Source organism: Lasioglossum baleicum, chromosome 13, assembly GCF_051020765.1.
Source record: "Lasioglossum baleicum chromosome 13, iyLasBale1, whole genome shotgun sequence".
Lineage (NCBI taxonomy): Eukaryota > Metazoa > Arthropoda > Insecta > Hymenoptera > Halictidae > Lasioglossum > Lasioglossum baleicum.
The window spans coordinates 15,165,388-15,190,041 of record NC_134941.1 but is presented as its reverse complement, the minus strand read 5'-3'; the positions used below and the strand labels follow the sequence as shown (position 1 = coordinate 15,190,041).

At 47.9% G+C, this 24,654-nt stretch overlaps 1 protein-coding gene across 2 annotated transcripts in view; it reads left to right on the top strand.

Annotated features, from left to right (window-relative positions):
* The window catches only part of Mwh (multiple wing hairs), a 48,404-nt gene that overhangs the window by 3,044 nt on the left and 20,706 nt on the right, over positions 1-24,654 (top strand). Inside the window, exon 1 of one of the 2 annotated variants that reach the window (XM_076436221.1) lies at positions 543-1,098. The exons of the other annotated variant lie outside the window; for it this stretch is intronic. The gene's annotated coding sequence lies outside the window, so the exon portion shown is untranslated. Of the gene's footprint in view, positions 1-542; positions 1,099-24,654 lie in introns of those variants that run through there. 2 annotated transcript variants of the gene reach the window in all.

Sequence of the window (24,654 nt, the reverse complement as noted above, 5' to 3'; positions counted from 1 at the left end):
AATCATCGATGGCTCTAAGTCCTTGCTGGTCCTTGCTTCGGAAGTGTATTCAGAACGGTCATCGTCTTCAGCACAACAGGACCAATACGTAATTCAGCGTAGTACCCGAAGGACTATACCGGTATCAAATTTCAAAGAAAATTAGGTTTGCTACGAGCAGTCGATCGGCTATCGGAACGTACATATGTCCGATTTAAAACGTTTACAGTCCATGAAATCATTTGCAGAACGCTTCCGAAGGCAACATTGGTCGTCGTGCGATAACTGTTGCAGCGGTCTCGCGTCACTGGTTGAGGATTGAATATTCCGTAAGCTAGTTCTACCACTCGATGTCCGCTCCGTGCTCATTCTACATGCTTACGAGCCAGAAGATCGCTGATTACATGGTACCGCAAATTTCAACCTTTTTCTCGAATTTCTAGCCTGAGTCTGAAACAGTTTCAAAAATAACTGTTCCTTATGTAAATGACGAACACTGATCATCGTTTAAACGTAACTAAGCACACAGGCGGTCTTTCAGGCGCTTCAAGGAAAAATAAAGCGCTAAGCGGGTCAGGTATTTTGAAAGATTCCTCCTTCCTAAATAATAACATGATACTAAACTATATCATCCGGCTCAGGATAATGCGAATTAGAGCTGCATAAATAGCAGCGTTAGAGCAGGAGATATTTTGAAAGATGTGCAGGGGAATCGTAAAGCAATCAGAGAAATCGTAGAGGAGGGATAGTCGTAGTAAGAAATTGAAATGTGTGCTGAACAGTGTTATTGACCACGGGCTCCCCGGGTTTGTCCTTTCTGCCCCTCTACGTGACGCATCGCAGGATAAACTGAAGCCTGGCTTACATTACGAGCAGGTGGAGGCGCCGCGCCGGTGTCAGTAAACCTCCGGTCGTCTCGAGGTGCGGATCGCCTCGGCGGATGCACGCCTTTCCATCGCGAGATCTCGCTCGCCTGCGTGACAGTTCTTCTCGATTTTTTACAATGAAAATCAATCCAGTCCGCTCGTGCCAGTTCGTGTATTAATCCAATTCCATGTGAGCCTCGAATCATGCGGGATAGCTGAGCTTGGATCACGCGTGGACTTTGAAACAACACAGGTAACAACACCTCGCTCCGCTTAATACGGTGCTTCATTTCCTATGCAAACTTTCCGAAAAATTAGGAGCAGTTTTTTATTTTTTAAAAGCAACAGGAAAGTAATTTTCGGGTTTTTAATTTCTTAGACAGAAAAGGAAAGTCAAATTAGAGACACCGTAATTTCACAAGGTGGAGATTTCGCGGTTTGTAATCTTCTAGAAAAGAACATTTCTATCGATCGTATTTTCCTATATTTTCTACAGAAATAGGATAGATACTAGGTAGATTTTTTTTAGTGAACAGGTATTAAATAGATACCGAAGAACAGCTCCGAGACACTGGATTTTTCAGCGTTCGCACCCGGCAGATCGGAAACAATGGGAGAAATTGTTCGAGAAGTTGACTGAAACAATCGGCGAATGCTTATGAATTATGATACGCTTGAGATCTTGGCGCATTCTAGAAGTCAGACGCGCTAACGAGTTTGCTCGGTTCAGCGTGCCGTTGAGAGCCTACGATTTGACTAATTGCAGGAGCGTACGCTTTATTAGGCAGTAGAAAACACCATCGGAAACAGCGAGTCTTTCTCTCCGGCAAGATTTTACCTCCAGGACTTTAGACAGTCCCAAAAATAATTCCATTCGTACATTAACCACTTGCACTCGACTATATTTTTCGGGAAGTAACGGTAACGTAACAATTGTGTCGAATTATAATAATTATCAGCGACGCCTCAGAGTAGTCATGATTTGGGAAATGAAGTTCGAGGTCCCTGGACATGTCCGCGAAGCAGTTCTTCAGCTAGATTTCAAGGTCTCGAAACGCGGGCTACCGAAGCACCGGCGCGGCGATTTCCTCCGTGAGTTAACTTCGAGCTGGCGAAAAAGGAAGTTTAACGAGACCGAGTAATTTCATTCACAGTCGGTTGCCAGCAAAAAGAGTGCACGCGAACCGCGGATGAATCAGGGCGCGCAGGGTTGCACAGTACGCGCGTATGCAGTATGCACGCGTGCCGCGTGCCGCGCACCGTTTCTGCTAATAAACCCGCGAGCACACGGGCTGGCCTGGCACGGCGGTGCGCAAAAACACGGCCGATCGTTGCTTTCGTGCCGGCTCCGACAATTACAGAATGCCATGGTTTTTAATGCAAAAATCCCTCTCTCTCTCTCTTTCTCTTTCTCTCATGATTGCGCCCGGCAAGTTTATTATTCCGTCGGATTGTTGCGTACATACACACTATGTGTACACACGCGGGCCGTATACGAGCGCCGGTGTAGCTACAGCCACAGCCGTACCCATTGTTCTCCGAATGAAAACTCTCGCGACGGGGGAACCAGTACGAAAAACAAGCCGTGGAATCGGGACTATTACTCTTCCACGACCTGTCCGCGGCGAATAATAATTATGAAACGCTCCGTGAGACAAAAGAAGAACCACCGAGAACCGCAACACCGTTCATAAGTATTCGGACACCTGCTGGCATTCCTTCCAAACTCGAGAACTCGAATTTGCCGTAACGCTTGCTCGTGCAATTTTCCGAATACGAAAGGATCTCCGCTCGGTGTCTAAAAATGAGCTAGCTGTTTTTCAAGACGTTTTCCTGTAATACATTATTGAGGAACATTCACCGATACTATCTATTAAGTGCTCATCCCGACTAGTTATTTTTCGAAACGTTTTCCGCCAGCACGTTGGGATAGCAATTACACTACAGTACCAGCGCTAGTACAAATATTTACGAGCGTCAGCGTAGGTACATATGTGTGCGTATTCCGGTCCCGCTAACCATAACCGCGTCAGTTTCGCCGCGGGGTATTTCGATCGACGATCTCGCGACACCTTCCGGTGATCGATAATCCCCCTATTAGTCGGCGGGGCGCGATTTCTAATTGAACGTACGAGAATTGCGTAACAGCGTGGGCGTGCAAAACTTGCGCGAACCAGTAACGCCGGCCCCGCGTGCAATTATTTAGGGCCCGTTGAAATTAATGATCCGCGAGCGACCGCCGCCGCCGCCGCCGCCGTGCCGTAATAAATTAGGCGTTTCTTAAGCGATCGCTCTGAAAGGGTCGAGCATTGGCCTATCTTTCTGCAACGACAGCGGAGCACAGTGGACTGAAAAACCGTTTTTTCTTGCTAAAATTGTTCTAGCGTTTTAACACGTTAGAATATTATGAAGTCGATGATATACATATATTAACACTAAAAAAATCGAGGTGACCTCCATTTTTTACAAAACAATTTTTTTTAATTTGTAAAATACTTATACTAAAAATTAAGAATACCTTGACGTCGATTTATTTTCAAGCAAAATGTCGTTAATGCAACCGACATAAATAAAATAGGAAACGATTTTCCAGCTCACGTAATAACGTTGATCCGTGTCATGGCCATTTCCCTGCACGTATCAAACTATGTATGCGTGTAACAGCAACTTCGACTCGCGTACAGCACGTGTTACGTAGTACATACTCCTCGTTCCGATGGTTTATACTTTATAGACACACGGCGCGACAGCATTTCGTCAAAGAATAATATATTCGAACGGAAGATTAATTGCGGAGCTAACAGCGATGAAGAACGAGGTCCATCCTTTAGACCGTGGCATTAACCTTCGTCGTTTTTCGAGCCGGATTTAATAGAAACATGCTGTTGACGAGTACACGTGGCCGAACATTCTTCCTGTCAGGCTGAAACGAGCCAACTTTTATTCCCTCCGGTGCGGATGATTAATTGAAATCATTCGTTATTCGCCACAACTGTAAAATTCGCTTATTTCGGTCGTCTCGAAGGTTCAGTTCTAACAGCAATTAGAATTATTCATTCCAAACTTGAGAACATCGTTAAGTTGGATTACATTTAATAAATTACTAAAAATTTCAATATTGTACGAGTTTGGTTTTCCAGTGAAAATAGTTCAGAGTGCAAAGGGTTAACATCTTCGCCTAGGCACACTGTTCGTTGGAAACAGGCTATTATTTTATGAAATTGAACATAAAGTACCCTTCGTTGAGTAGAGGTTCGTCAAGTATCCGCTAACGGGTTAAATTGCGAGGAAGGATGAAAGGAGGATCGGCGTGGTTTAAAATTTGGTCGGCCGTTCCATGAAGGTATAAAGTTGCCGATAATGGGCACGGTTACCATTCGTCGGCGAGGTAAATCAGCCTCCGTTCGTTCGGCTCCCGTTGCCGATGTTCCCGATGTTCCCGATGGACGTAACGGTGCTTGGAATTCGTGCCCGTAGATTCTCCGTCTCGGCGTAATGATTTTATTATCCGCGGCGTATACGCGCGCCAATTTACGTAAATACTCGCGAGATCACGGCATTTTTTCTTCTCGGTATTCTGTCGAGGCTGCTCGCACAGGGCAGCGTGTAACCCGTTTCCTTAGACACGACGACGACGACGACGACGACGAGGTCCCGGCATCGACGGGGACTCGTTAAACGCAAACTTGTAACTCGGTACCAATTTACGTTGTATCCGATGTTCCGAGCGATTTAATGGCTTCTGATGCTAATAAACCGTTTCCGTGGCCGGCGCGAGCGATAATCGCGCCGCGACGCTGCACGACTTCGAACCGGGCCATGGGTTACGTCCGGCATGGTCGATCGATTAAAAGGGCCCCGATCGAGCTGGGTCCGAGATGAATCGCATTGAGTCCCGCGGCGGAAAAGGGCTCCTCGAACGAACGATCCAACGGACTGGCAACTAGACACCCCCTCCCCTCCGATATCGGAATCGTTATCGCTTGTAAAAACGGTTTGCTATTAATAATACACGAGCATCGCTAGTTCTATTAGACCGAGAGCTGTTCCCCGTTCACCGGCTAACGAACGAATATTAATCGACCTCTTTATACCGTGCCTAATTACAGGCAAGCAAATGGGAAATACGGCTCGCATCGATCGAAACAGTCTTACAAAGTGGCAACTTTGAATTGCAAATCAGGCTTCGATCAGTTGGATTTGGTTCCAGTGCAGTTGCATCTAACTCTCTTGATCGGTAAACAAGCGTTATTTTCAATGGTAGCATCTTAAATTCCCTGTGGGATAAAATAGTGGGCGTGGATTAGCCTCGAGAGGCGTGGCCAGCTCAAAGCGGGCGTGTCTTCGCAGCTCCTTATAGCGACAGAGCCCGTTAGTCGCTCATAGAAGAATCAGTATTTGCTATAGATTTTCCTTGGCCGTGACGCCAAGCTGCAGGCTTGCAGAAAACGAACGGGTAATAATTTTAAGAGGTCGGATTGTTTGCCTGAGAACTTCCGGCATGCTCCTGCCTGGCGTGCTAATAAAGATACATAGTTAGAGGATCAGCCAACTCGGCTGCTTTATCACTGAGAGCGATGCTACGTCGCGTGGCTCGTTAATCACGGACGCCGCGCCGCGAAGAGCCTGGTTGCAAAACAGATTGAAATTGCAGAAAAACCGGGTGGAATAGTCCCGATACTAATTAGATAACCGGTGGCAAGCCTAGAAACATGTTTTACTTTTGATCGCGAGGCAATCGGGCTGATTAAGCGACCCGGGGGCTGCGTGGAATTGTGAATGATGATTCGGATCGACGTAGTACGACAAACTTTAATCGCGCCGACCGAAACGAGTCCCGCGAAACGCGTTCGCGTAGAAAATGAAAAAGGAACGGGACACACGGAATAGAGAGAGAAAGAGAGAAAGAGAGAATCGTCGTTCCATTAAAGTGTTGCAACTAGCGGAGCGATCGGGATCTAGGAATGTAAATTATAGCGCGCCGGTTAATGAACACGCATCGATTACGTTTATAATAATCCGGTTATGAAATAACGGGTGTAACGATGATAAATTTCTGTGGACGGTTCCGAGCTAGATTAGAATCAGTTAACAGGCAACTTGAACTTTTCCCGCGATATCATCTTCGATAGATTTGTGCAATTGAACCGGGGACAAACTGTCGACCGCTTTCTTCCCTTTTGGAAATCCGATTTGTCTAGTCCCACGATGCTAGTCCACCGACTCTCAATTAAATTGCTTCACGCTTACATCATTAACAAGTGGGCTCCGCTTGCTTTTGGTCTACTTCTAGACCAGTTTAGCCGTAAGCTTTGCTAACTAGCTTATCAGTGTTTATCGAAGCAATCTGTTATTATAATTGCAAATGGTTTGGCAACAATCGGACACGGAATTATTTGTCCATATTCGTAAACGAGTTTTAGTTGTTAGTAAACGAGTCCCGTTAATTTCGCGCCGATTCGACCGAGCAAATAATTGTGTGCGACCTTAGAAAGTAGTTCAGGGACATCTCGTCGAATTAACCGTTTCAGACTTGGTTAATTTTGCTAGCTTAACGATCCGCGACGGTATCATTCAGTGGCCCGAGCACTTTTCTGTGACGCGGTCGAGTCATCGAAAGCATTCGATACGATAACCGCGAATCAAAGGGCACTTGCGATCAGAAATGAAAATCAAAACATTACGATCTAGACCGTGACGGATCTAGTCGCTGCTAGACACGCGACAATTTCTCTCTCTCTCTTTATTCTTCGCTGGTGCGTGCGCACGAGTTTCACCTGGATCTGGATGGGGGCAGCTCCTCCTTCGAGGAAAGTTGCCAAGAAAGTATTTTCCATTAATTGCCGCGACAAACGCGCGTTCACCTGGACAAATTGCGGGACACTTCGAAAATTGGATAACAGCTGCGCATTGTATTCGAAACAGTGAATGTTGCATTTGACAAGTGAATGAAACAAAGAAATTTTCAAGTTACACGGAAATAATAGAGCTTTTCAGCTACTATCACTCGCGTTTAATTATTTATCCGGTTTCGCAAACAACACTGTACGACATCGTAGCAACGTTAAGTCAATGCGCTGTTAATTTTTGGGAACGTTTTGTAAGTTTATCGACTAGCGTGTCGAACAACGCGTCCATCGATCGCGCGGATAACACGGTGAAATCGCGAATCGATCTGTCGGGAATGATCGAGAACGGTAATCGTTGCGTTTTAGAGTTCCCGAGCAGGTTGACCGCGATATTTATTACCGATAGCCGGTAGCACCGCGCATTGGTACAGTTTTCTCAGTGCAGAACGCGCACAGGCCTCGCGAACAGAGAACGGGTTCCCAGATCCATCAGAGACCCTGGTGCAGGAAGAAGAAAAAAAGAATCCGCGACACGGTAGTCATAAATTAGTTGATTGACTGAAAGAAATGTGAGAAACGCCGGGCGATTTGCTTGTAAATTTTGCTGGCGCGGGGGCATAATACGCGATACCCGAGCATTATCGTCGTCATCGGCGTAATCATTATGTTGATTATCATTCGTTAATTACCGGCGTCCAATTACCAGGCCGCGGCGGGTTTTAACATTACATTTTTCTCTCGCCGGGGGGGGGGGGGGAACGCTTATTTTCGATTCCATTCACCGTTACCGTTTCTGTTGCGAGAATCGCGAGACGCGAATCTCTCGCCGCGCCGCGCCGTGACGGGATCCATTATTAAACACACGAGCTCTGATTATATTTATTTCCGCGTTTCCTGCCAACAGGAATCGCGAAACGAAAATCCACGGGAAACAGGAACACGTACGCCGCCGAACAGATTAATTGGAAGAAAGTCGAGCGTGCCGCACGGCTTTCACCCGTTTGTTTGGGCCCTGTCCGTCAACCGGGATGATTTAATTAAACAGGATTACTTCAGCGAGCCTGTGATTACCGTCCTATGCAAATACGCGACGCGGTTTTTGCACGCTTTAACGTACACGACTCCGCGACTGATTTATCGGGTGCCGAGAAAATCGTTCTCTATGACACGTTCCGGAGCGATTCGTCGCGATTTACGATCGCACATCGGCTTTATGGAGATTTACTGGAGATCGTTGTTTGCAATCGACACCCGACTGGATGAGGAACTTCTCCATGCTGTCGTCTAGTTTTATGTTTAATGAAGAACGATATTTCGATTCGAAGCTCGAGTTTAGACGGAAACGCTGTTTCTACTGCGTGTACTGGCAACTTAAATCTCGTCAAGGTAGAAAAAAATTGATTTTACATTTTCTACGTTCATTCTTGTAGTTATATGAGAATTTGAGAATAAAAAATGTGTTAATTCGCAAAGATTTAAAGCGCAGTAAAACAATGATGATTGAAAAGGTGGATTCCATTGCCGTGACGATTTCAATTATTCCACGCGAAACCGAGCGCAAATGAACGCGAAAATTGACCGTGAAATTGCGGGCGCGGACGTCGACGGGCACAAACCGGCTCGTTGCACATTGTTCCAACTTGAGGCGATCGGGTAGGAACGCATTGTTCTTTGCGTCGAAGAAGGTAAAACGATCGAAACGGCTGGCAATCGGGGGTCCGTTTTTACGGGACGTTATTCATCCGGCACGATGCTCGGCCAGTTTCCGGGAGCTTGTCGGCAAACGAAACGCAAGAAGCGGACGACGAGGCCCGATCTCTCGCAGTAACCGAGCAAACGGTCCGCGAACGGCCCATTAAATCGAACCGTGAACGATCGAGAACCGGCAATGAGATAACGATTCGTTCACGCTAACTCGCCGGCTACCGCATAAACGATTCATTGTACCGAGGCTGCTGCTGCTGCTGGTGCTTCTGTTGCGCAACAATCCTCGGTACCGTTTCCCATCGACTCGCATGTTCGATTCGGCATACTACGATGAGAACGATGGCACACGAGATTAGAGATCCAGGTGACTAGATCTGCGAATGTCGATCACTAGAATGTGCGTCTTTCTAGTAAATAATTCTCGAACACAAAATCCACGTTCCTGCTATAGTAAATTGTTCGCTTTTACGCCCCATAAAAACTATTCGATCAAAATCGTCCACTTCGAAGAACTCGTTTTTATCTTACCCATCGAGCCATCTCGAGACTCATAAACGTTCTCAGATTTCTCAAAAAAAAACTAAGCAGAATCTAATAAAAAAGCTCCTCGCTGCCAGCCATAAATTCATCGTAGATCGAGCGGAAAGTTGAGAGCAATCTGGAGAATTCGAGGCATAAAGCCAACAGCGTTTCAATACCCTACTTGCGCTCAGAGCATAACGATCCCAGGTAAGCGGATCTCTCGAAGCTCGTCCCATAGAGGTGTTAAAAAGACATCGTGAAGATTGAAGATCGTGTGGATGGTCGCAGCTAGACCAGGCTAGACCAAAGAGGAATCAACCGGAACGACGATTAATCACGGTACGGGGACCACCTCTGAACGTGTACGGACGGTACCGGACAGTCCCATAAGCTACGAGTCTTGTGGCCACGGCCGCCGAGCCTGTGCGGTGCAGCGTGTAAACGCGTCACATGGGTGTGAGCACGTGTCGCGATGCCGCGCTGGTCCTTCTCTCCTTCTTGCTGCATCGGAAGAATCAGGCTGCACGGCCGAATGCAGCAGCGTGTCTGAATTTCAGTCTCTCGGATCGAACGTGAATTTCTGGCGAGCAAGCCCTCGACTCGACTTCCTCTCTCGCGCATTCCATGCCCGTTACACACGGCGACTCGGCATTCCAAGACACACCGAACTTTCTTAAGCCCCGTACACAGCGCCTCGTGTACCGTAAACTAGGGGAAACACTGCCAAGTTTCGCAACTTTTGTCCCCGGCATTGCGCCGCCTCCCTCCTTTGTTCCTTCGTTACTGTTAAGAAAATGCGTGGGTGTTTCTCGCTACTACAGCGTTCTACGCTGGAAACACCTAGGAAATCAAAGCGTTCCCTTTCCGTTTCTAGTCTGTTTCTTCTTTGGAATTCTTCTTTAGAATTTCGAAGGTTTTTGCTGTGTTACATTCGACCCTGTAGAAACCGGAGAAGTCTAGGTGTATAAGATATAATGCGTTGGAAACATATTAAACGAAAGAAACAAAAAATTGTCGAAGAAAGATCCGAACATCCCTCGATACCCGCAAACCACAAAACTTCGAAACCCGTCGGCCGCAGAGTGTTCAGCCCTGCCAGCGACAATGTACGCCATTTCATCTCCTGAAACCGCACTCCTATTTCTATTCCTTTGTCTGCGACCCGAGACAATGGTACGACATATCGTGCGTGGTTCGCGAGGCGGAAGTGTCGATTTTGTTCGTCAAATCGTATCCTCCAGCCCGCGAGTTTCTCACGGAGAGCTCTCCGTGAGCCATTTGCCGAGGGACACACGATCTGCTGGCAACGAGCTTCTCCGATCTTCGAGCAGAATTTTCGAGCACAGGGATGCGCTCTGCCGACAGAGAAGAGGAAGCCGTGGAATGACTTCCCATTACTTCTAGGAAGCCGGTGGAAGCATGTAGCGTGCAAAAAGTCGCGGGGAAGAGAGAGGTAGTGCGGACGGAAGTCTAATAACTCGGACACCTGTCGTCCGCCGAACGGAATCGTCGAATCCATCGAACCCTTGGGAAGATTCCCCTTTCGCGTCCTCAACCCGCGAGTTTCCTCCGTTCAGGCGAGTCGAATCAAGCGGGAAGAACTCTGTTGCTCTTTCTGTTCACTTTCTGTTCTCTTCTTCTCTTCGTTCTCTCTCGCCTCTCCTCTCTTCAGGAGACAGAGCTGCCGTCGTGCCGCGCCGCGGAAATAAACGTTCGCCGTGCGAAACGCCCGGGAATCGAAGCACATAACGGTGCAACAGTCGTAGGTACGCCGCGCCGGCTGCAGGGCATTTTATAGAGAGCTGTAAATTAGATTTCTCTGTGGTCCCGAGACCGGCGAACGTCATTCCGGATTCGTTCCCTTCTTCTGCTCTGTTCTGCCTCTTCTTCTTCTTCGTCCTCGTCTGTTCCTTCGCCGTCTTCGTCTCGCGATGGACCTTTTCTATAAAACAAATGGAATTCATTCAAAAATTGTCAATCTCTTATACTAGTATTTATTTTCCGGTACAGTAATTATAATTGTTTCTTTACTTGATAATAATAATTTCCTAGAAGACGAAATGACCAATGACTGTACATTGACGGCACGAAAACAGAATTTCATTTGACTAATTAACACGTGTATACATGAAATATCGTGATACGTTGTTAACAACGTATAATTAACGGAGACACTAGTTTTGTCTAGTGTTTTGTGATTCTGGCCCACAATGCGTGCTTGTTTCTTTTCTTTTTTTGTCATCGCAGTCCCCTTTATCGCTTGCCGCGGCACTTACTTCTTCGCTCCGGACGACGACGACAACGACACGTCCTGGTGCACGTGTGCTCGTCGAAAGGGTACAGTTATGCGCTTTACCGAGAGAGATGGGACCCAGCCGGAGACGAGAGATCCGTTTTATAACTAGAGATTCATAACGGCACCGCGATCTTACAATGGACACTAGCTGCCAGCCAGAGACAGACCCAATGGCTACGGCCAAACGAATCGATGTCTTTCACGAACCACTGGCCGCCAAGAATCGTGCATACCCGGTGTCCCACGCGTCCGCCACCCTCCACTATTAATGACTAGCCTAATTGCCGGCTTACCGCGCTTCCGTGAAACTGTACACTGTATACTGTACACTGTATACGATGGGGACAATTTACGGAAATTAGCTGGTATGACGTCAAGTCAAGCATGCGGCAGCAGCACCGTTTCTAATGCGAGTCACCCAGTATAGCGATACAGACGGAGGCGAGACCACGTCGCAGGATAGAGTGATTTCCTACATGGTACGTTTCACTCCAAGTTTCTCGCAGCTCACGGGCGAGGCACAATTAACCGAAATAACGTCTAAATTATGGTACCGTAGATCTCGACTCGGACACCGGTAAATCGCGCTCCGTTCTGCAATCTTGTCTCGCTTTTTCCAGACGGGAGTCATGCAACCGAGCATTCGCTTAATTCCATTTAATTCCATCCGATTTCATTTAACTTTCAGTTAACTTCATTTAATGTAATTCATGTTATTCATTAATTTCCAAGTTCATTCATTCATTTCCAAGTCTGTATTCGTTACGTTCATTTTACAATAATTAACGAAGAAGCAGACAGTCTTCCAAAAAATGCAAAAAATAGTAGAAATAAAAAATACGTTTTCACTGTTGAGGAAGGAAAAATTAAGATGGTCAAAACTTTCCTTAGAGGTTTTTCAATAGCTATCGAATGTAACTACCCTCGCGAGCAAGCGAGAAATTTTACTCGGAGGGGTTATTCTTGGTCAGCTTGCGAATGGTTCGATAGCCATTGAAAAACCTCTAAGGGCAGTTTTGACCATCTTAATCGGAGAATTTCACCAACCTTTCCGAACCAGTGGGCTCGTTCGCAAAGGTAATAAGAGTACAGTGACTGCAAGAGTCGTCTCACCCAGTGGAAAGAATGATAATACAGCGGTCTGTCTGTTTTCGTGGAGAACGCAGAGGTAGAATGCCTTCCGTTAGAAACTCCGTTGTAATACGATAGCGTTCTATGTGGCGTGGAGGGACAGACTTAGGGTAGAAAGCGGTGGTTTCACGCATCTTAATGGGTTAATAACGATAATCCCTGAAACGGGCGATCCTCCTTGATCGATGATACCTGCCGTGAAAAAAATGGTAACGCCTCCCGCAGCGGTTGATTCGCAATGGAAACGCATTTTGGCCCCGTCGCGAGTCGGGTAGAAAGTGGACGGTGCGTGTGGAAAGAAGCGAAGACCAATGGGGCCGTAGCTCGTCTTCTTGGCCGAGCATTAACGACTCTAATTTCCTGTGGTTACAACGGCGAAGTGATCGCGACACCGATTGCAGCCGGCATTACGGTTCACGGATGCACGGGAAACTGGGAAAATCGTTTTCCCGAGCGCCAGCTCCTAATGGACGGTGTCGAGCTCCTTGCAAACTGCCATTTTGTAAATAATCTTGCCATTTTGTGGTTTTTCATCTTTTTGTATTCGATCAGCAGAAAAATTTCTAGAAATTAGTGAGAAAAAAACAGCTTTCCGATAAATCAATTCTATAATACCGGTGGTGGGGAGATCGTCGATATCAATCTCGAAGGGCGTTCTCCCGAACCGATACGCATGCAAGGACTCGTTCTCTCCGCAAAGAGAATTACGTAAAGTCCCCCGTCGATGATAACGCCCAGGACGTGGACTTAATTGACGGCGCGCAAACCGGTCACGCCGCGGACACAATTCATTCGAACGCTGTTCCGCAGTTTTTCCCCCGGTCCTGGAATGCTGACGGACTGTTTAAGTTTAAACAGCCCCGGATCATGTCCCGCCACGATCCTCGCGTGACTCGATCGCTATTGTAAATCAAATCTCCCGGCTACTTTTAACCGGCCCGGCGCGGCGCGGCGAGACCGCGATCTAACGAACTCGTTTCTAACGAGATTCACTGGGTTCCTGGAAGCTGCGCTGATCTATGGCAATCGGAGGGTGGACTGGGATCGTGTTCGAGTATCCTGGAAGGATACCCCGTAGGGATCCTGGTGCCCTTGGGGAGTGATGGAATCTGTTTGGTTTTCACTTTTATCGGTCGGTGAATAACGTTTTCGCTTTTATCTGCCACTGGATAGCGACGTCTGTACTATTGGTTAGGGTTAGGAGAGTCAGAATATTGTGAAACTTTTCCTGTAAGTAGAGCAAGCTGTTCTTACATTACAAGGTCCTTGCTAGGTTGAAAATTCGTGTTGATACAATGTCCCGTGGAATCCCATTTAAATGGAGTTATTAATTCCGACACCGCTGTGATTTTATAATTTATTCTCGGCCTTATCGATCGATATAATAGACCATTAATTTACCGGCAAAAAATCAAACACGTCGTTCAGGGCTCTCGGAGGATCGCTAATGGGTAATAATGAGAGAATATAGAAAAACGGCAGAGAATATTTTCGCTGACGTTATATGGTAGAGTAAGATGATGGTCCCGCCGCGTCGCGTCGTCGTTGACGAGGTTCGGTGCCGATGGCACTAACCACACGCTAGACAGGCAGCAAATAAATAAGCCCCGATATTCAAATAATATACGGCCGGGGTTAATGAACCAGGAATATTCAAAAGGAGGCGAGATCACCGTTTTGGAATGCATAATTTATCAGGGCGAAGGGGAGTGTTTACGCGGGTTCAGCGTCGACTCGACAGCATTACCATGGTAAAAATCCAGTTAGCGCTCTGCTCTATGTTTAGACAGGTCCACGGTTCTAACCACGACCGTAATTCTTCTCGTGTCTCTGTTGCACGCTGACGAACAACGTATCATTTCGCGTTGCGCGGTCTCTTGCCCGCGTCATGTTTAATGCGATAACAACTAACAATCAGCCGGGTGGGTCTACGCACGCGCGTATGAAAATCACCGGCGCGGCGAACAAACTGTTGCCTTACCTTGCCATACCTTCCTTTACCTTGCCTTTACCTTGCCTTACCTTGCTGGCTACGTGGAATTGCGCCTCCAGTGCCGGAATCGCTTCGACAACCATCCCAGTCTCGAAACAAATCCGTCTGCAAACATTTTTGCATATACAATTTTCCTTTAGGTTTCTATGCTGCCGAAGATTCGAAACATTCTCGAATGATGTCACGAGTTAGCTTAATTTTCTTGAGCGAAGTAAAGTTTAACGGATTTTGTAATGATTATAAAAGTGAACGTATTAAACGGAGCAGAGGAGTTAAGGTTTAACGTTATAAAACACAGTTGATGTCGGAGAAATTTTGGAAAGTCTTCGACGACAATAAATTGTATATACATATGCAGTTACGTTTTTCGACCCGTTTCGAGGATAAATGAAAGGAAAGCAGATCGGAGATATCGCGCGAGCGGCATGCAAAAAAGTTTGAGACCTCTCGTGCTAATTTCAAGGAGATCCTCCAGGCATTATTTTCACCTGGATAGGTTCGCGTGGTTTTGGTGTGCCAGCGCCTCTCTCGTCAGCATGCAAATTATGGGGGCTCGGCGTGTACACTTTCGATTACATCCGGTGCACGCGCACAATCGCTATCGGACCGACGATACTTTTTCCTCGGCGAGGGAGAAGTAACGGGACCAGAGTACCGCACATAATTAGGCAAATAATGTGTTCGGATAGAAAACTGTTATTCCCGGAAAATCAAACATTCCTCCACAATTAGCTCGCGAGGGAGGTAATTTCAATTTTTCTTTCGCATTCTGTGGAAATTGCGCGTAATCGAATGTCTACACGACTTTTTACTTCAGATTCCTACAGTCCAAAAAATTCCGTAGTACTCCTCCATGCTTCTAGGCTCCTCCGTTCAGTCGTTTTTAGTGCTATCGGTAATTAGGTTTGATTGTAAGCTATGTCTATACCTCGTGAGGAGAATCGCGGTTCTCGTTCGTCGAGCGGTTTCAAGCGGAAGAACGCTGTCCCCGGTGATCCCGATCGTCAACCGCGTTACGACTGTTTAAAACTGTCGTTTCCAGTCGGACGAGCGAGCATTTACGGGACGATATTCAAATAATCTCGATCGGTTGCTCGCTCGAGCGAGTCGGAGGCAGTAAGATCACCGGCGAGATCCAATTTCGCATTTATTATCAACGACGGCGCGGCGCGGCGGCAGCTCGAACCGTTTTTCCCCTGATCTCTACGAGCCTCCCTGTGTTTTCTTCTCTTCGCAATCTTCACGGCCGCGTGCTCGAGCCTTAACAATTCGCGAACGACCCTGGCGAACCCATGGAAGCTGCGGGATCCACGTTCCATACCCCCTGGATCATTCTCCGGCTCGTGTTCATCCTAGATCGAGGTCATCGAGACTTTTTCAAGGGGCCCGTCACGCGTGACGGCTCCGTGAAAACCAGCCACGAGCAGAATCACGCCGAGATACGAGCGGTATAACATTTTTCCGACGAGCGAGGACGTTAAGCAGGGTACAGAGCAGTTGTGGCACTCTTCCGCTGTTTAATCAGCCTTTGACAGACTTGCTATGCTCGCGCGCGGCATCCTCTTTTCGGATTAATCACGAGAAATTGCAAGACGTTTACTGTTAATGTTGCACGACCACCGCAACCTATCTGGGACTCGTCGAGAAGCCGTTGAGAGAGACTCCATTATGCGCTGGCAAAGAAAATGTCTCAACTTCGGCCGGGAATCTAACACCTGCCTCTAGAAATCTAGGAGAGTTTGACGAGTGAAATAACTGCCGTCTGACCTAATTCGACCAACCCAATAAATTGTCCAGAAAATAATAATGGATTTTTACTTGAAGAACTCAATGGAGAGGAAAGCATAAATGTTGAGCAGATTCCGTGTGAAATCTTGATCGCGCGAGTTCGGTTAGGTAGAGTGCCAAGGGTTAAGGAGGAGATTGCGGAGGCGGTTTCCCGGTCACGACTGGACCGAAAGATTGGTAGAAAGCGGAAATCACGGTAACGAAGATGCGCAACTCGTACACGGTGAAGGTACACAGAAGCTAGACCTGGATTCGCAGATAGCGGATCGCAAAAAATGCTAACAATTACCGCGGGTGCAGCGCGTGTATTATGCTCGCGGCCGCGAGTAAAAAAATCGCTGGGTTAATCGCGTGGATTAGCCTTTTACGCCAAAGAGAGTTGTTGCCGGGCTAATTATTATCCGGGAAGGATCTGCTTGTCCTTTCTTGCTGGAACGCGAACCAACGAACACTTCTCCGCGCGCCATTTTGGTCTCCCTCCAGGGAGAATGGAACTCGACGGTAGACTCTCGGCCTCTCTGTTTACAGTTTACTTAATTCCAGCAATTATCGTGTTTCGCGGAACGAGCCATTCGTCCATCCTCTATGGAAAAATCTCACGTTCGTATATGTTCATTCTTCGGACTCGTATTATGATTTCTTTCGAGCGCGTACGGCTAGGCTCCCCGATAATTGCCCGCGGAATTCTTTCGCGGTTTTCACCGTTCCTTATCCAGTACAAAACCGACGACTCGAACGGAAAATCGCGAATCGACCGATATCTCGATCGAGAAACGTTTAATATACCGATCCCGTTAAATCACGCTCCGGAAGCGCCAGAGATTTCAACGGGCGAGCAGCACGAGCGCCGGAGACTCGAACAGATCAGCTGCATAAGCGCGATCGTGCCACTAGTCCGTGGATATGATTATTACATGGTTGATGGGGATGCTTCGACGGCATTTGTTATTCGCGATAGTCAGACGATCACTTCAACATGAGCGTACTTCCTCGTGGGATAACAATAGCAGATCCGACCAATCGCTGTGGCGTTTCCCCCGAATCCCAGTTGGGTGTTTCGTCGCGTGCTACCGGTTATTAACGCGACATTAGCATAGAATGGGTCTGTTGATCGGCGACGAATCGCTTCTCACGAGAAGCGCGCCGGTATCGGCCGGACTGGGAAAAATCACGCGCTCAGAATGAAGAAAAAAAAAGTGTACAAGTTGCGAAAGAAGCGCAAGGCGTTTCGCGAAAGAACACGGCACCAAACGTCTCGGTAAACATCTGAGAAGAGGGTTTTTCCGGGCTGGCGCGGTAAGCTAGGGGGGCTAGGGGGAATGCGAATTGACTTCTTTCTCGGTCGCCCGGAGGATCAGGTATGGAAGATCAACTGCACTTCCGGGCGTCGGTTAGCATTCCACCAGCCTTGGAGAGCAGCCGGCAGAAAGCCAATGGCGGAAAAATCTCCTCCGGAGAGGAGTCCCGTGTAGTCCGCTAATGGTCGTCAAGATCGACGATCCGGGGCTCTCGATCGACGCCATTTTTCAACCGGGGGGATTCAAAGCGCAAAGCGGATAGGTAACCGCACAGAGTCGTGGCGCCTATTCGACGATCTTGCTCCTGGTTCGAGAAGCTCGTTTTCTCAAACAGAATCCATATAACTTCTGAACCTCTGCGCACTGTTCGAACTAATTAGGGAGACGCGAGTGTTCGGACAGTGAAACGGTCGCTTAGGCTCGGTGCTAGATCCAATCTCTACCGATTTGTACAATAAATTAGCTCAGTTGTTAGCTCTGGAAAACTATTGTGACTTAGAATTAATGAAATAATAGTGTTGCACAAACGAGTATAATCTAAGGAAATTAGGCAACGAGAACGAACCTCTGATCGTGCTTCGACCGGTGCTTGATCGCGAAGCGGTGCAAAGCGGAGAGAAACGAAGCAAAGCGGAGCAGAACGAGAAGAGGCGTTCTCTCTTCATCCGTGTGGCAAGATAACCGATACACCTCGAGCAAACAGCCCGACGGGAAGCATTACGTGTACCGTGATGCTTACAATGCTCGCGCCGCGCTATGAATTCAACTGTACTTCCCCAGTTCGTGCGACCTTCGCCGTAATAGCACCCGAAGCCCCCAGGGGAACAGGGAACAGGGAACAGGCACCGAATGGACTTGATTTCGCGATGTAATTGCTGGAAATCGCTCGAAACGCTCAGACGCGCCGCTCGACAGCTACAAGTACCCCGGCTAATAACACCGACGCGGCCCCCAGAACATGCTACACTGTTTTGACGGAGTTACTTTATTCCACAAGTTCGCCTCACCACCCCATACGTGTCTTATTATTATTGCATCTTTATTGTGCCAAGGCTGCGCAGGCTACGGTGTAAATGCAAGCTACAAGTCTGCGTTACGCGATTCCATCCTTGAGAAACGGCGATCATGCGTTAAAGTTGTAGCTTGGCATCTGGTCACACATCTGTGTGCTACATTTGTTTAAAATTCTGATATCAAGAGTTGCAACTGTTGCAAGAACGTGGTCCGGGCAGAGCTTGATCGAAACCATGACCTACAATAATCAAATCAGGTAAATTGTATAATAGATTAGGAAAAGCAGAAACGAAAGAGATTTGCGCAAGAAATAAACGTCCGCTGTTGCTTCTCGCAGCTACTCGAACAGGAGAACCGTGTAAATAATACAGAAAATTTTGGTGATATATTTTACCGCAGACCAGAACCAAAATCCAATTTCATCTTCGTTGCGAAACTAATCATCGCGAAACACCTTCGAAAGGTGGCTTGAAACTCCGGGAGCATCGCGGGGAGGTCCATCATGGTAGTCCGACGAATCACGCGATGCGTTCAGCCGCAAATTGCGTAATTATCTTTTCTTCGGCGCGACTGACCGCCGATTCTCATCGAAGCTCGTCGACGAAGGGCGGCGATGATCGAACAAAAGAAGTTTGAGGCTAGTCTCGATATTCGCAAAAATGCCGAATAATCGTGCAGCTGCACGAGGACGGCGTGGGTAGAGGGAAAGGTCGTGTAATGGCATAATTGGTGGAAGATTCGGTGGGTAGTCGTCCTCGCGAGCGCGATCGATGCGTATACGCTATCGTAAAGACAGGCGAGAGGGGATGTAGCCCACGGAACGGCAGAAATTCCATGCTCTCGCATATCCCACTAATGGCCTGCTCGAAGATCAACAGCACAGCATCGGCGATCGCCGGATTTTTCGCGGTGCGAAACCCGCGGCAAAGCAGGAGGGACACCGGCTGCAACGAGTCATGGCGCCTGTTCGAGCATTGCATTACCTATTCACGGGCGGAACGCGCGCTGTTCACCGCGGTCCCGTGTGCACGCGACCCTCTTCCACTATGCAACCGTGCAACAACCGTGCACACACCGATACGCCGCGCCGCGCCAATGCAATTTTACGCGAGACCACAATAGCCGAGGTATGTCCGGAGACAGGCTTTTCGAAGCCGAGAGGCTGACTGCGTTTGCTATACTTCCAAAGATTCGTATCGAGTGTTAACCTCTTGCCATATAATAGTATTCGTAATAATAGACGCAAAATTGGAGAAAGTAGCCGTGCAATTCGATCCGCGGCCAAATTGCGACACGACGCGCGACGCCGTGTCAGGTTCAATGACATCCAGCTTCTCGAACTGGCCCAAGTTCGGTCGAGACGCGTTCGATGCAACGACTGCACCGTATAGCCAATGTTGCATCGCTCCGGTGCATGCCATCCGGCGCGCACTCGTCTGTTCGCGGAACGTTCCTGGAAATCGGGTCAAGTTGCGAAGTGCCTGAGATCACTGAATCATTCAGCGCCGGTTCTTTTTTTCTCAGCGAGCGGTGAGAAGTTTTTATCCTTGGATGCGTTGCAGTCCTGCGCATTCCTCAGAGGAAACCATTAGCGATGCAGAGGACCTTTGGGAAAGACGTTGAAAATGGCCGTTTGTCATCTTCGAAAAGAATGAAGGATCTTTCTTTAGTGTCCAATAAATTATACTTCATCGTAAACGGGAGTTTCGCTTTGCTTTATCTTCCTCGGATGATAAAGTTTCTCGATAGCGGTTCAAGTAGAAAACCAATTATAAAGATAGACGTATGTATAAAGTTTAATGTGGCATTTTAGCATCAGCATCCAGAAAAAGTTGGAGATGAGATCACTTTTTCTTATCCGTCCTCATTTCTACAACTTTCCCATCGCATTTTATAAAAACACAACTAGAGTGCAGCTGTTTATACATTCACGCTACTTTCTAAAAAGTGAGATACATATAAAAACATATGTATACCACCAATCATAGATGTCATTTCTACTTGGATTTTACCGTGAACAGTCTTTCAGTCGGCTGGGTGCTTTCCTTGCTCCAGATTTTATCAAAAAAAATCAACGCATGCAAAAATTTCGAAACAGAACAGACGGTGATCGTGAATCTTCCTCGGGGTGCAAAGACAGTCGTATTCTGTCTCTCTTAGCTTCGTCGAAACAGCTTTCTTTGCCGCGCGTTGCACCGCGTTTGTACCGGTACGTATAGGTGCGCGCGAGGCGTGCAAAAGTGCGTGTGCACGCGTGACTAACCGCTCGCGCGCGGGTCAATGCCTCGGCTGTCCTCCTCCAGTAAGTATCTACCTACTCCGGCCGGCTGGCTACCTTCTACCTTCGCTACTACTACGTTATGCTCGTGCTGCGCTCGAGAGATCGCGGATCTGACGAGCACAAGGCTCTCTCGTAAGTCCCCAGTCACAGCCGTCCCGTTCCGTCCCATCCCGTCCCGTATCCACATCCACGCACGCTTGACATTTCCGCGAGGCGGCCCTCTTTGACACGCGAGGAATCACCGTGACCGCTCGCTCCGATCGGCCGCAAGACGTTCCGCGAGATTAATGCTGATGACCGGGACACATTCGATTCGGTGCGATTCGTTGCGTATCCGAGGATTCTAATGGCCAGGGGTCTCGATCGAGATCGTAGGAGGATCCCCTGGGACCCTCCTTTATTTTTCTTCTTCTTCGTCGTCTTGTCCCCTCTTCTTGTCGCAGTTTGTCTTCGAAGTAGACGCTTGTTCGTGGTCTTACGGTTGTGTACTGGCTCCGTCGAAAGCGAGAGCCGTCAAGCCACGCCCACCGATGGCGGACCACGCCTATTATAGGCGATGAAAGTAAAGGAAATCTTCCGTCGATGACGATGGCAAATTCTTGGGATCGAGAGAGCCTTTCTCTGGATTTATGGCCTTCGGAGTTGCCCCAGGATCGGGACCACCTGTTGTTTATTGGTTTCAACGAGTGTTTCCATGCTGCATAAGTAAATCAATTTGAATTTACCCAAGAAAGTAGAAATCTATATAATAATTTTGTTTTCAATCAACGAGCACCGTGGCCCCGCCTATCCAGTATAACCACGCCCTCTTTCCCATATACCCAATTACGTCGCAGTCTGATAAAAACGGAAGAGAAAGAGGGGATGAATGGGGACGAAGTAAACAAATCGCTCGATCCCGTTGGAACTAGCAGTTAAACCTTTGACGACCACTCTTGTATAATACAATCGAAAAAACGTGGATCTGGTTAATCGCTTGGATCGCCGGCTCCGTTCCTCCAAGCGATGAATCCTTGCCCGCGCAATAAATGGTAAAATGGCGTTCATTAATGGCATCGCCGACGACTGCCAGCTCTTAAAATACGCTAAACAGCCGGCTACTTGGATGGCTTTTACGTTACAGCGTTTATGTTGGCCTTAAACGAGATGCTCCGAGGTGGATAAATAATTTCCACCGCGTTACTGTAACGCGCGACAATTATTGCTAAACGTTGTGCAAACAGTCGCGACATTTTATTACCCTTATTATGGGCGCGACACGGTCTATTCCGTTCTGCTTTAATTTAGGGTCATGCCACCGTTCCCGGGACACTGGAATATTTATTCCGGGAAGTATCTCGCCGTAACGTGTGGACTGCGGGTCTTTATGCAAAATGAAAATTTCCTGCATTTCTTGCACGATCGCGAGACACTTAAGAACGTGTCGCTTTCTTTAATAATTTTACCAGGTCGAAAATAAAACAGTGTACATCGATGCTATTCGATTCTTTTAACTTTTTCCTACGTAATCAAGAAGACTGACACCTCGCAGCGAAACCGGACGTTTTCTTAACGCTGCCAATATCGCGATTCACCTCCAATAAATTTTAACCAAACGCGCAATCTGCGTTTCCTCGGCCGAGTCATTTCTGACGTGTTAATCGACCGATCAAACGCGTCCGTGCCGGATTAAAGCGCGAGCAACACCAACGGCGTCTCTGATTGGCAGACGTTGATCCGTGGTATGCGCCGGCTATTCCCTCTGAATTATGGCCGATCGCTTATCGCGTCTAGCGGGAGCCTAGATCACGGAAGGAAAATTTAATATAATCCTCGCGAAACTTTTTCTCGATGCGGACGCGTTTTCTCCGAACTCTCCCCAGACTTCGGCTTATGCTCCGGCTGTTCCCGTATGCCGCGTTAAATGGCCCGTAAGAGCTCTTTTAAACATTTAAAAAAACACTTTTCTCACGTTTCGGTAAGGATTTCGGCGAAGTTTGAGACTGTGAAGCGGCGTTTGCTGTCCGAAAAGAATTCCGTTTAGTTAGTCCCGCGATTTCTGCCTATTACGAGGCCTAATGTAAGAGGCTCGTACACCGCGGCGCGTACGATGAACCGGCAATTAATGTTGCGGACGATTCCCTCGTTATTGTCTTCGGTTTCCCTCGGCGCGTTCCCGGTTACAACTCTTTCAGCGGGATTACGCCCCTGAAAAACCTTTAAACGATCCAGCGCGGAGCGGCGCGCGAGAGCCCATAGCCGTAAATTTGTCCTATTTACCCGTTCGGCGAAACACAGGCTACACGATCCAGCTGTTAGCGTATTTCAACGAATACCTGTGCCTGTGAACAACCGCGTCGAGTAGGAAAGTGAGAGAGAACAGCGGCAATAAGCCGCGGGGACGCGACACATGCCCGTCCCGTAGTCATCGAAAACCAATTCCTACCGGCTGGATTATAATATTTTCGAGTCATTATCGCTGATAGCCGTACTTACGAGCCAGGGGATTACCTGAATCGACAGGGATTCGTTGAAGGGGCCCCGGGTAAGGTCACGAGCCGAGAGAGCCGAGCATTACCAGAATATTTCCAATCGAGAGCCGGCGCGGCGCGGCGCGGTGCCGCGAGATCGAGAAGGAGTAGCAGGCCCCCTTTTCGATCAGTCGATACACGATCATACGCCGCAACGGCGAGTCGTGACCGGCTCGATGTTCGTGACTCCTATTATTATACGAGCCTGCCCACGAAATCGACTTTTGCCAAGCCGACAAGCCGCATCTACGCTCTTCTGTCCTCGCGCTGATGCAAGTCCCTTCGGTGCATCTCGTCCTCGTCCAACCGTGAAAACGCAACAGATTAACCGGACGGAGACGCGGGCGATCGTATCGTTCACTGGAGCATCGGTGATGACGTTTATTAAATAATTATGCCGTGATAGCCGCGCTCTTGTAGTTGTACCATCGATGCGACTTGGGTTTACCTTTGGCGAGAGGATTCGAGGGAATACTGAATTTTGCTGGAAATCTATTTATTTATCCTGCCGTATACTGAAATCGTTAAAAATTAATTCGAGATACTGTTTAAAATCGTATAACTTTAATCCGATGTGTACGCTTCGCTTCCACTAACTCCACCTTCCACAGGAAACATATCGCGTACACAAACGTCCGAAGAATATCTCGGTGGTCCTAAATATAATGAAAAATATAGTTTGCGCAACGATGAGCATCCGAGATCCATCAGCGAGCATTGCGAGCATACATATGCAAGTCTAACCAGCTCTATTCCTTTTAATTGCCCAGCAGATCAGCGAGATACTGTGGTTTCTCGTGGTGCTACAACAATATTTCCGCGATCATCGACCAGACCGTGACGGAGTTTCAATGTTAAAAGGGAAAAGTGTAAAGCAGTGGTTTCGTTCGCTTTGTTTTTCCTCGAGTTGAAAAGCAGAAGCGAGCGACCCACACAGAAAAGAGCGAACAAGCCGCGTTTCCTGCTCTCCTCGGTGGAGGAATTCCAAGTTCTCCTTAACGCGACTATTAATTGCACAGTTGCCCAGCCATTACTCGTTCCGGGGAAACGTTTCTGGTTCCTCGTATCGTGGCGTTACATTCATTTGCATCCCGTCCGGCCGCTGCCGAGGGGCCTCGGGCATGAATATTCCATCGCAACATTGTACGATTTAATGCAGCCGGCGCCTAATCAGCCGGCGAGTATACTCGGGCCAGGTGTGAAAGTCATTAATTAATAAAATTGTTATTGTAAACTCGTTAGACTAATTGGCGCTGTTTAAAGCGCGCGGCGCGGCGCGTAGCATGATCAGCCGAGAGGCAAGGATTCTCGCATTATCCTTATACATACTCTAACGCTTCTCTCACACGGTACACACGGTATGCCGGCTTTGCTCGGACCGTGTAATCTCGCCTGATCCGCCGGAACTGAATTTTAGGCC